General features: G+C 36.7%; 1 protein-coding gene across 3 annotated transcripts in view; it reads right to left on the bottom strand.

Annotated features, from left to right (window-relative positions):
* LOC132126077 (forkhead box protein P4-like) overlaps positions 1 to 8622 on the bottom strand; it is a 129996-nt gene extending 121374 nt beyond the window's left edge. Inside the window, exon 1 of one of the 3 annotated variants that reach the window (XM_059537092.1) lies at positions 7919 to 8622. The gene's annotated coding sequence lies outside the window, so the exon portion shown is untranslated. The remainder of the gene's footprint in view (positions 1 to 7918) is intronic. The other 2 variants (XM_059537091.1, XM_059537090.1) reach the window with 2 other exon arrangements.
* Between the last annotated feature and the right edge of the window lie 3979 nt (positions 8623 to 12601).

Below are 12601 nucleotides of genomic sequence, written 5' to 3'. Positions count from 1 at the left end.
AAATACATCTATCTAGTTTTTTTAGATTTACAAGTTTACACTTCTTTTGCACACTGGGATTGTTGGTTCAGGTTGTTTTGCTCATAACTTTAAAGCAAATGATAAAATTATGTTAGTCCTTGAAGAAATTCTGCATTTGGTTTTTTTTTATCCATTATTAACAGATTGTAAAAATTTCAAAAGAAATCTGGGGGAGAGGCAAAAAAAAAAGATAACAGTTGATGTGATAGAGGAGAATAGCTCACTTGTCTACAGTGGTCATAATGCCCTGTTTTTTCTTGTTTGCAGATTTCAAAACATTTTTCTCTAATTGTTCAGGAAATTATTATTTTTTTCTCTATGAACTGCACAGCAATTATGGCAACCAAACACTCCTTCCTCACAACCTATTCAAAAAAACCCAGCCGTAGAAACGTCTCTGAATGTGATAAAATGATCAAATGCATGCAAACTCTTTAAACAAATTTAATCAGGTTTAAATGCAAGGAATAGGTTTACATCTGAGGCTTCAGCCTTTCATCCGTTCATCATTTTATCTGATAAAAAAAAGATCACTTGATTGAAAAGAGATGAAGTAAAAATTAGGTATGCTAGTTTCAAAATTAATTATACAATCACAACACCTTTCTCTCTAGAGTTATCTGCAACTTTTATCATGTAGATTCCTTTTAATAAAATCCGGGAATGGGTCATGTCAGGAGAGGTAATTCAAATTGAAAGTGAAAAAATACCATAGAATGCCATGTCATCCCAATATCACAGCAATGCAATTCCTCCCCATAAAAAGCGCATGTGTGCGGAGGAGCATGAATTTGGCCATCATTGCTTTTTTAATTAAAGCATTCAGTCCCCTTTCAACGCGAGTTCAAGGATGCCAGGAGACTAATTAATTTGAAAAGGTACGATGTCTGTGCACAAATGTCTTCCGACACACAGATTTAAAGAATATGAAATAAGAGAGCGGTAAGAAAGAAAGAGTTCGAGAGGTCACAACACTTCAAGTCGCCCTGGTGTCATCCGGTGATCAGGGTTGAAAACAGACCAGGGCTGGAGTTTGCCTTTTCGGTATGTGGGTGGGCGCGAGTGTGAAAGCCTGGTTAAAGACTATCAAATAGCTGCAAAGAGGACATCAATGGAAAATTGCTCATGACATATTTATTTAGCTACAGCTAATTTAGTTCAAATGATATCGCTATATAGACAGTTGTGGGTGCCAGCATCCATTGAAGCTCCGCTATAAAGTACAAAGTATTTTAAAGCTATGCTGAAAAAGTACAAGACACACACACACATCAGCCTTTTCTAAATCTGCCATTTTAGAAATGTTACAAAAGGTTTTACTAAAGTTGTGTGAGGATAGATTTCTAAGGTATGCATTTATCTATTTTTCTACTTACACACAGTTATACATATGCAAAGTTAAAACATCATCATAAACTACTACAAAACAACAAATTTTGATTTAAATGTAGTTTTAAAAATGTAAATGTAGCTTTTTTATGCATTGTAAAAGTAAATATTTTAAAAAGCCTTAAACAGTACAGTACATGCAATAATTATTTAGTCAGCTTCAAATTAAATAACTGTAAATAAATAGTAAATTATATTATTTATATATATATATATATATATATATATATATATATTTTTTTTTTACATTTTCCAAAGCACTTTGTATATTCATACCAACCATACCAAAAAAAAAAAAAAAACTGTGGGAGTGAATTAAAAATTGTGTGTGAGAAAAAACAAAGCACAAAACTTATCCACTCCTGTGGAAAAGTCCTGGACAGGAGTGGTAATCCTAGGTTTAGCGGCTGGGTTATTTCCCAGGGAAGTGGGGGTACGGATGTAGAATCCCATTACAGATGTCAGCCGACTGGCAGTGACCGCGAGGGCAGACAGAGCCCCATCATGCCCCCAACCTACCAGCAAGAAAAGCTCAACCGGTATGAAGTCTGACCGGCCCCGCGAACCCATCCACCCCTCCTTCACTCCATGACCCTCAGTAGGAAAATACTCTCCCTGACTTCTCCCTTTAGCGCTCCGATGAATGGAGAGTGAGGGGGCTGTCTCTGTGTGTGTGTGTGTGTGGAGGGGGGTTACTATACAATTATTCAGATAACAGCTGGGGATAATATAGTGGCAGATGTCCCCTGGTCAACAATGCTCACAGACCACAGCCGAGAGCAAAAGGCAACTCTAACCAATGGTTAGCAGCGCTCATCACACAATTTAAAACTAAGAGCAGAAATCAATCCTTTTTTTGTCTCTTCATTTTTCTGAAAACATGAAAATATACTATATTTGCTCCTTCTTCCTGGTATCTTGACAAATGCTCCTTTAAAAAAAAAAAAAAAAAAAAAAAAGTAATACAATTAACTTTTCAACATATTAATAATACATGTGCTTAGAAAATAAACAATTAAATTGGATCACAAAAAAATAGTGATAGATTTATAAAAAATATATATATATACACACACACACATTTCTGTCTACCAAACCGTCCTAAAGAATTTTTTTCTGTCTTTGAGACTGTGCCCATGTGTAAAAGCCCTTGCATTATTTGCCGTGTGATGGTTAGCGCTAGATAACGTGCTTTTTCCTGTAGCGCGAGTGTGTTGCGCTGCGCTTCTCGTACTCTACACCCCCCTCCAAGACAAGACACTTCACCACAAAACTGTCAGAGAGGAAAAAAATACAAGCCCTTACACAACACAAAGAAATGCATGGATTTGGCTATTTAAAACATGATACACATTTTGAAAATGTGATTGTTTTTTTTTGGGAACGAAAATACAAATTGTGTAAGAAAGTTGAGTAGGAATTACAAAAGGGACAGAAGAAAAAGGGTCAGAAAGCTTCAATCAAAAATGGAAGGACGAATCTGATTTTGTTTTACAAATGGATAAAAGATAATTCTGTCAGAAGATGCATCACGTTCGTCCATTTCAAATGCAAATAACTTAAGTAGGCATCCCCTTGTTACCCATTACTAATACCATAAAAGAAACCAACACTTCTCCATTCCGCTGCTACTTTACGGATTAGCGAATGAAAATTAGATGCATTTATATGGTTATTACTTATATGGGGAGGGGGATTTATCCAAGCGTACAGTAGAGTGCCAGAAACTCCCTCAGGAACGAACCGCTCGCACCTTCGGCGGCTGGGGGTGGATTAGAGTTTTAAACCCGGACTGAGGTTTACCGCGGCCGGCAACACTGACAGGAATTCCTCCCGCCATTGCCGCCCAACAAAGCCAGTCAATAGGGAGAGGAATAAAACATCAGAGGTTTTCTCCTCTCCTGTTTAGGCAGAAGTTTTCAGTAATCACCATCACTGTTTTGAGAGCTTAGCGTTAGGCGTCACAAGCGGAATTTTATCAGCGATAGAACTGGGCTTCTCTGGAAAACTTTACTAAGACGCATTCAAACAAGCCGCAGCTGTCACTCTGACATCACGTCACATCTTTTGTGACAGTGCCGAAAGTTTGCTCGCATCTCTCCCAAAGAGCTTTACTGATGCGGCTGCTCTCCCTGTTGTCTCTGATGGACATGATGGCTTGTCAGAGTTACGCTGTTTTTTTTTTTTAATATACAGCGAATGGCGTTATAAAGACCTTCGTGGAGGGGGTGAAGGCTCGAGGGGGGAGACGGCGAATTGAGAGAAAATCCATAACACAAATACAGCTGTCAGCTGGAACGCAAAGTTAGCAGAAGCAGCTTCGGTGGGCACAGGGAGCAAGTTTATGACTTCAGGTTGCATCCTCCCTTAGACACCATCTAGGCTTCAACAATCAATGCACAATGTTCTTCATCAAACCAACAGGTACTTGAATAATTTCGGTCAAAAAAGGCTAGTTGCAACTGGCGACTGACCGTGCAGTGCACTAGTTCCCTGTCCACACGCATCTGCGGCTTCCGAACTGCCAATAATCTCTCCTGAGGTGCTCGGCTAATGGATATAGAGAAGTAATGATCAATGTCTCAGACTCAAGTACTGTCATTTCCGTCCAGTGAACACCCTGCTTTTCCCTCTACCACATTTCCCCAGCTCATCGGAAATGGGCCCTTCCTCTCTCTAAGCAAACGCTAGGGTCATTCTTTAAGACAGTCATCACCTCATAACAGCCTGGCACTCTCCCGAAACCCGGCGTGAAGCCTCCCCACACAGGAAACCTTGTGCGCAAAAACCAAAAAACTGCAAAAAAAAAAAAAAAAAAAATTGTGCCACTGAGACCACGGGAAAGAGAAACTGTGCTTAAGAGTTCAAGTGGAAATTGGGACTAAATACACCATAAATAAATCTTAGGCTGACAGTTCCGTGCTACAGTCTGGTCTCTCTCAAAGTTGAAACCGTTAATGCCAGACCTTTTCGATATTAACTAATCAGATCATCACTGTCATCTGGAAAACATCCGTCACTCTGGTCTCTTTCGGGATTTTAATTTAAAGATGCAGAAGTTGGTTGGTTTTTTGTGCAGTTAGCTCCTTTTTTTCCCTTTCAAGGCTCAGAGTTTGAGGAGAAAAAGACACCACTCTCCGACTAGCATTAAAAGCAGCCCTCACTGTCTAAAATGTGCATAATTTATTATTCACATCCACTAAAAAATGCTCAGCCTCGTTCCACCAGAAAACATCTTAAATTAAAACCACATGTTTAATCTACGGCTGGTGGTGTTTGCCGCTGGTCAGTGCCGGAGCTGGTGCGTTCAAAGACGCAAACGAGCGTAAAATTCCAGCCTGACCTTTCACGTAAGGTCAGCTGAAATATGAAAGGGAGAACACAGGCATGACATATTTCACACAAACATGTTTCGGAGAGCAGAGGTGGCTAAAAGTACGGTTGACAAAAAAAAAAAAAAATCCCTAATCAGTTAGAGATGGATATGTATTGCTCTTCAAAATGCTTTGGTTAAAAATGCACTTGTGTGAAAACTAACATTATTTTTGGAACGGTAAAAGAGTTTAATGGTGGAAATGCCATGTGAGGGTCTAAGGGACAGTGCTTCACGAGAACCAGAGTGCTTTGTGTTAAAACCACCCATGATATCGACAAACTTAAATTTACCTCTAAATCACTTGACTGAGGCTCATCTGAATTTGAAAAGAGAGCACACACACACACTAAATGCTTTTTGCACAGCACACACCGACATATATTTGCATTAGCAGAAAACCTATTTGTTCAAATAAAGTTTCAATCACCAAACGTTTCTAAAAAAGAAACATGCCTAAATGTACACCTGGCATCAGGTTAGTCTCAACATCAACGTCCAAAACAAACACATTCCAGACCTTCTCTACCCAGAAAAATACCCACCGTGGACTGAATACCAGCCTGCCATGCAATCACACATTCATCAAAATAACATATTTAAAAGACCTCCAAAAGTGAGGTTAGTAGTGTGTATGAACATGAAGAACAGCATAAAACAATCACTTATCACAGAACAAGTGATATATCAATTATAACCAGAACTCTAAAGTAGTCTGGTGTCCGCCGATGGAAATAAAGTGCTAAAACTATCAGCTGAGGTGTAGCTGTTGCCGCTTGCAGCTGCTTGACGGCTATGCAAGTAACTAAATTACCCACTTTACTGCCATTTTCATGCCCCCTCTGAACAAAATGCTGTATTCTTTATCAACTTCATGATTTATCATTTTTACTCTAAGCACATAACACCATTCAATCATTCCACTCATCTATCACACAAGCAGATCAAATGGAAATTGTATTCATCACTTTATGCTTATGTTCATCTACATTTACACATGACACATTTCAATTAGCAGGGAATCTGTTTATCATAAGAGGCAATATATCAAAGAACGGACATTGTAAAAACAAACAAGTATAGATCGGAGACAAAAAAAAAGGTGTTTTAGTAATTTAACAAAAAATTATTTGTCTTTACACACAGATGTGTATATAAAAAATTAAATAAGCACGTTTTCATAAAATAAATTCCAAAGCCCTTTTGTGTAAGTTGAAATGCTGCTAGTAAAAAGATGAAGGTTAGATAATTAAAAGATTAAAGTTGATGAAAATGTCAGAAATATGTTACTACATCAAAGTAAATAATTTAGCATAGCAAAATGTTCATCTTGTGATTTAATATAGTTGCATTGTGCAGTAAATCTCAACAGTGAATTAAGCAAAGACTCACCTTTACTTTATATTAGATTTAAATTAACTGTGTTCAAAGCTCCATCAATCAGTTCTTAATAACATAAGATTTACACACTTCCAGATTATGAGGAAGATGATGATGCAAATATGTATTTTTCTTTGATTTATGTAAAGATTTATTCTTAAAAACCAAGTACAGAAAGAGAGCGAAATTAAATTTTACTTGGTTCAACTCCTGAGCTGTAGTTCCCTCTGCAGATTCACTTTTAATGCCCCGGACTGACATCTTTAAATGTTTGCTGGTTTGTTTTGTGTTAGCTGCGAATGTTTGAGGGCGAAACTAACAGCGCTGATTTGATCACCAAAAGAATATCAATCCATCAACTGCACGGTTTAAAAACAAAGCAAAAGTTATTTTTGTTCATGCATCTGTGTAAAAATGAATCACTAAATAAAGACATTAAGTTTTGCATCACTTAAGATTAAAAGTTAAGAATCTGTCTCTTAGTTCCTATAGGCGAGGCGAAAACTGACTAATTAAAATAATAATAGCCGAATGGGAAAAAAATAACATTATCTCTTTGAAGTGCAAAGTTAATTATTTTTCATCTCTGTTTGAAATTTTATTTTGCATCGATACGAACCTTACTAATGTCACTGTATCTCGCTGTAGTTAGTGCATTTGAATTAATGATCATAAATAGGCTAATCATAGTTGCCGACTTAATCTTATTTTTATATTTATTTTATTTAATTCGTAAAAATGTTATTTATATATATATTTAATTGTCTCAGTAACACATCGGTACAATCAACACTAAACAATATTCCAATCTTAAATAGGTACATTCGCTTTATATCTCTTCATGTTCCGCTATAATAAATTATTATTTCTTAACACTGTGTCTTATATAAATTCAGACTTTTCAGTCAGAAGTTATGGGTTATTTGCTTAAAATCAGAGTAGTAGCTATTTGCTGAAGGCCTGTTAAAAACAATCATCTTAACGGATAATAAGAAGCCAACTTACATAAAATAACCGTAATTTAACTTTTTACTATATGTGCATGCTTCTGTGTTGTTTATTAACTTAAAATGTTTATAAGGAAAGTTTTGTTGCCAAGGCCGAACAATATCTGATTTCTACGTTCCTGTGGAAGCAGCGTAAGGAGGAAAAATATATAAACACATTAACTAAAATAAATAAATGCACACTAACGTAGATTTATTCCAAACTACTTTATCTGGTCTGTCAAAAATTAATATTATTATTTATTTATTTCGTTTTGTATAGATTTCAAAGCAGGTGATATTTTCAAACTCAGTTGCACATGCTCACCAAACTTGTTTTCAGTCTTTTTTCACGATCGGGGTTCATTTTTATCTAAAACTTCTTAACGTTATTAATTATGTATTTTATCAAAAATTTGCAGATCTATACTTCATATTCCGTTAGCCAATTATTCTCTCGTAGGCTACAGAATAATAAAACGCTTTCGTCTCCTGTTTAAAAGTGTCAGGTAAAAAAAGTTACGTCGTCAAATCTATTGTTGACACTGAGAGCTTTAGTATCCCGTTTGCAAAGGTCTAAAAAAATACACTGACTCTAATATTCCTTTCTATTGATCTGAATGAGTGTGTGTGTGTGTGTGTGTGTGTGTGATAACGCGCCCATGCTTTCAAATCTGGGATACGTTACATTTTAATATTATAAACGCTTAATCTCGCTAGTAGTAAATAGGAAGAAAGAAAGAACAAGAAGTAAAAAGTGGATATGAACCTGTTAGGATATTGTGAAGAACTCTACTTTCACTTTACGGCTGGACCATGTGGATGTGTCCCTCCAGCTCTCGTGAATGTCCCAGTGATTCCAGAAACCTTCAGCAGAGCAACGCAGAAGAAGAAGAAAAAAAAATCCTGTTCTATGAGTGATGTCTTCAGACCATTACTTTCAAAGACAAGTGTCTTTATTAGTCTTCCTTTCCTTTTTGACTGGCGTCCTCTCTCAGACTGGTCACTCAGTTGGGTGATAAGTGGAAACAATAATCGTGCACTAGCTCAAAGGCTGCATGGTCACAGCGCTACGCAAAGTTCGTGAAGAACAAGCACGCGGCTCTTTGCGCCTCCTCGTCGCTTCAGGTCTTCTCTGTTTCTTTCAGTTAGTCACACGGTGAGTTTTCCTAAAGTCCCAATAATGCTTCTCGCTGGAGTTTTTGGCATCTCGTCTGTTCCTCGCTCATTCGCAGAGAAATCAGTGTTGAATTACTCCGCTTGTGTCTTGTGTTGGCGATGTGTTAGGGGACAGTTTGGTCTACCGTAATGCGTCTAGAACGGGGGCGCACACATCTTCTGAGCTGCTGCTTCTTGAGGCACAACACAAAACCTCGCGCCCTGCACGCGCTGATCTCTTCACCTGCGCGCGCATCACGGGTTTAGTTTGCTCATTGTGGTTCCCGACGAGCAACAGACAGATAGTTAAATGACACTCACTACGGGAACCGTTACCTGCTCCTCATCTACTCCTCAGCAAATAACAAGTTTGTTCTTGCTGCTTGCCATCATTCAATCATACCTTTGCTGTTGTCAATAATTGTTAAAAAAAATCATTAGTAGGCTAAATATTATTTTTATTATAATAGTAGGCCTAATTAATGGTTAAAACCTGTATAATCCTTGTTAAAATATTATAGATAGTGTGACCCTGGACCATTGAGATTTATACATAATCTGAAAGCTGAATAAATAAGGTGAAAGGTGAGGTGAAGGTGAAGTGACATTCAGCCAAGTATGGTGACCCATACTCAGAATTTGTGCTCTGCATTTAACCCATCCGAAGTGCACACACACAGAGCAGTGAACACACACACACACACACTGTGAGCACACACCCGAAGCAGTGGGCAGCCATTTATGCTGCGGTGCCCGGGGAGCAGTTGGGGGTTCGATGCCTTGCTCAAGGGCACCTAAGTCGTGGTATTGAAGGTGGAGAGAGAACTGTACATGCACTCCCCCCACCCACAATTCCTGCCGGCCCGGGACTCGAACTCACAACCTTTCGATTGGGAGTCCGACTCTCTAACCATTAGGCCACGACTTCCCCCCAAATAAGCTTTCAAAATAAGGTTTGGTAGGATAGAACAATATTTAGCAAAGATACAACTATTTGAAAAACTGGAATCTGAGGGTGCAAAAAAAAATGAAATAAAAAAATCTAAATAAAAGAGAAAATCACCTTAAAAGCAATGCATGTTAATAATCAAAAATGAAGTTTTGATATATTTACGGTAGGAAATTTACAAAATATTTCTATGGGACATAGAGATCTATGAAACTCTATGGAACAACTTTTAATGGATTGTCAGGTCAAGGAGATGCTTTATCAGTATGTGTCATTTTATAAAAAAAAAAAGATTTATTTTATGTGGAAACTTTCTCTCAGCAAAAATTCTCTTTTACTTCTACCATCAAAAAAAGCAATCATTCACATCTCCACTGGACAATAGGATACGACCCCCATTAGTGAAGACATATTCATTAGAAAAATCAATAACCCAAGATGTAGCCATGCTGGCCTAAAATGAAAGCAGCAGGCTCATAAAACAATGCTGACTTCACTTCTATGTCCTGCCATATGGACCTCCTGGCCAAAAAAAAAAAAAAAAGGACTATGTTTTAAGACTGTATTTATAGCTTTAGATTTACTGAAAAAAATTAATTTGTTATACATTACTACTGTGAGTTTGATCACATCAGTCTGGGGAAAATAAAACAAATCATACACTTTAGAACTACACTGAATATTTTGAGGAAAAAAAGAACATGCTAAACTGTTTCGATCTTGTGTGTGTGCATGTTTGCAAAGTTCCCCATCCGATTATAATGATTAAACACACACAAACAAAGAATTACAAAACTTGTTTTGCCTCATGCACATGGTCAAGCATGACAAAGTCTGTGGTCCAAAACAGATACCTTGAGCCCATCACGGGGTTAAGATTAAACACTCTTGTGGTTTGGCCATCACAGGCTAATGAGGTACTCATCTGAGGATTACGAAAAAACGCATAGGATGACTGGATCTCTAACTAACCTGTATATAGTTCACCTCACACAAGCACAGACACTTGCAAACAAGATTACAGCTGGATATATAAGAAAGAAATTCCCAGAGAAAATCAATTTGCCCAAATGTCCCCTTGTCTAGAGACCATACACTGAAAAAACTGAAAAAGTTACTTTGAAATAATTTTAAAGCAAAAATGGCTAAATATCACAAATAATTTGCAAATTATAGTGAATGTAGAAGTATAAAGACTGGAACCGTATTTATTTATTTATTTTTTAAACATACTGTAATACGTTTTCCTTTATTTACTACTTTTAAAAAATACATTTTTTAAAGTGTATATGTATTTTGGTTTGTGTAATCAATACCATGGATGCATTGAGATCCATAATTTGTCTTTTGTCTCTACATAAAATACATAAATGATGAACTAATTAACTTTCAAATTTAAAAAAAAAGTTTCTATTAAAACTGCATCCGTTCACACAGACTTGGTAAGCCATTTTGATTAATATTGTTGTGACATGCCATCATATGACCACAAGGAGGGTGAATTCTCACTGGGCTAAAGATCTGAATGTTTGTTACCTCGTCAGTCCCAAAGCTGACATCAAAGCTAAGGATCAAGTCCAAAAGTATCAAGATTACACACCGTTACACTCCCTGAGAACCACCAGAGCCCGGGGACATGGAAAACAACACCTCTATTTACTGTATGTTGTTTGTTTACTTGTTCATCCGTTTGTTATTTTCTGAATCTGTTCCTCACTCCTGCCAGGCAGTCAGATATTTGGTGATGCTATCTGCGTGTGTCTGTTTGTTTGTTTACTTGTTTGTGCTGGCATAATGACCTTAGGGACCGTAAACAAGACCAACAACGCTGGGAAAAACCTTCATGGTCTACGAGGGCATTGCTGGACTAAAGCAAGGACACTGCAAGCGAACAAGAGCCATGCAGCCCTTCAGACATATTACAGTCGAAGACAAAGGTGAGTATCTTAGTCACTGTAATCTAATAACATTCTCTTTTATGAATGAAAAAATAAAAACTCCTCAGCACTTTCATCTAGCACTTTCGATTAACATTTAAGAGCAGGCTTTGTGGTTAATCAGGGGTAATAATTATCAAAGTCGACAGGTAATTAAATTAAACATAATTGGCTACACGAATTGGCTGTTCTACAACATTTTCCCCCACATAATTAAAGAGAAATATGTCAGTATTCAGAGAGAGAATGACTTAAAAACAAAAAAGGGGTTTGGTACCACTAGAGAACTTGATGATGCTTATGAGGTGTGTTAAAACTGATAAAAAGTAGTTAGCATTGAACTTTAGCAATCTATTTAGTTAGTAAACGAACCACTTTAATGGAATATTCTTAATTCAATGCAAGTTCTGCTTAATTGAAAGCATTTACGGAATAATATTGATTATCACAAAATTAACTGTCACTAAAATATAATGGTGTGGCACTTACAACAAAAATGAATGGGGTCAATCTTTTCAGAATTTAAAAGTGGAAATGTTAAATCTAATAATTTTATAAAATCACTTAACATTCTTTCTTTTCTGGTAAAATGTATGCATTATATGAGCTCTGATTTGTTCACAAAAAAATTATAGGCAGTACATCATAACAATGAAGTTCTAAAATAACTTTACACAGAAAAAGTTTTTCACTCTAAAATCATGTTTAAATGCATATTGTTTACAAAAGGGAGTATTTTAATGCTTTCAGTTTGGCTCTATTCACTTTTATAAGTGCCTGACTGTAACCAGATATTGCTTTGCTTTTTTTTTTTTTTTTTAAAGGAGAAAAGTTTAAGTTAATTTTTGTGGTTTCAATATTTTGCCACAAATGCTTTTAATTGAGTTTTCAGTGTCAGCTGTTATTAAAACTAAAAAGTTCAGAGGATAAAATAACAACTAGTAAATTAGAAGAAGTGTTTGGGATTATTTATGTAGGTTTTGTGTCATAATCTTCACTAGTGAGACTAAACTAAACATAAGGTCACTTGTGACATGTCTCATTGGCCTAAACTGCATTTCAGCAGGCAGTTTAACAACAGACATTACACACACACACACAAACAGGCCAACTCAGTTACAGACGACACAGGCCATTGCCCTGATGATGTAGAGCAGCAAGTTTAGTGTGAGCGTGTCTGCATTTATTTGAAACTGTATTTGTGTGGTATTAAGCTTATAACTCATTTAACTGCAAAATGGGAGTAATGTAGTAAAAAATATATATAAAATACAAATTATTACTGTTTACAAACAAACCTCAAGGTCCTTAATGGCAAAAGAAATTGAAACATAACCAACTGCCCCAAAAGAGCTGTTTAGCAGTATTGAAACTGTACCTCTGAATAAGACACTATGGGGACAGCTGC

Source organism: Carassius carassius, chromosome 44, assembly GCF_963082965.1.
Source record: "Carassius carassius chromosome 44, fCarCar2.1, whole genome shotgun sequence".
NCBI classification, from domain to species: Eukaryota; Metazoa; Chordata; class Actinopteri; order Cypriniformes; family Cyprinidae; genus Carassius; species Carassius carassius.
Note: the sequence above shows the minus strand (reverse complement) of the source record. Positions and strands in the feature narration are given on the sequence as shown.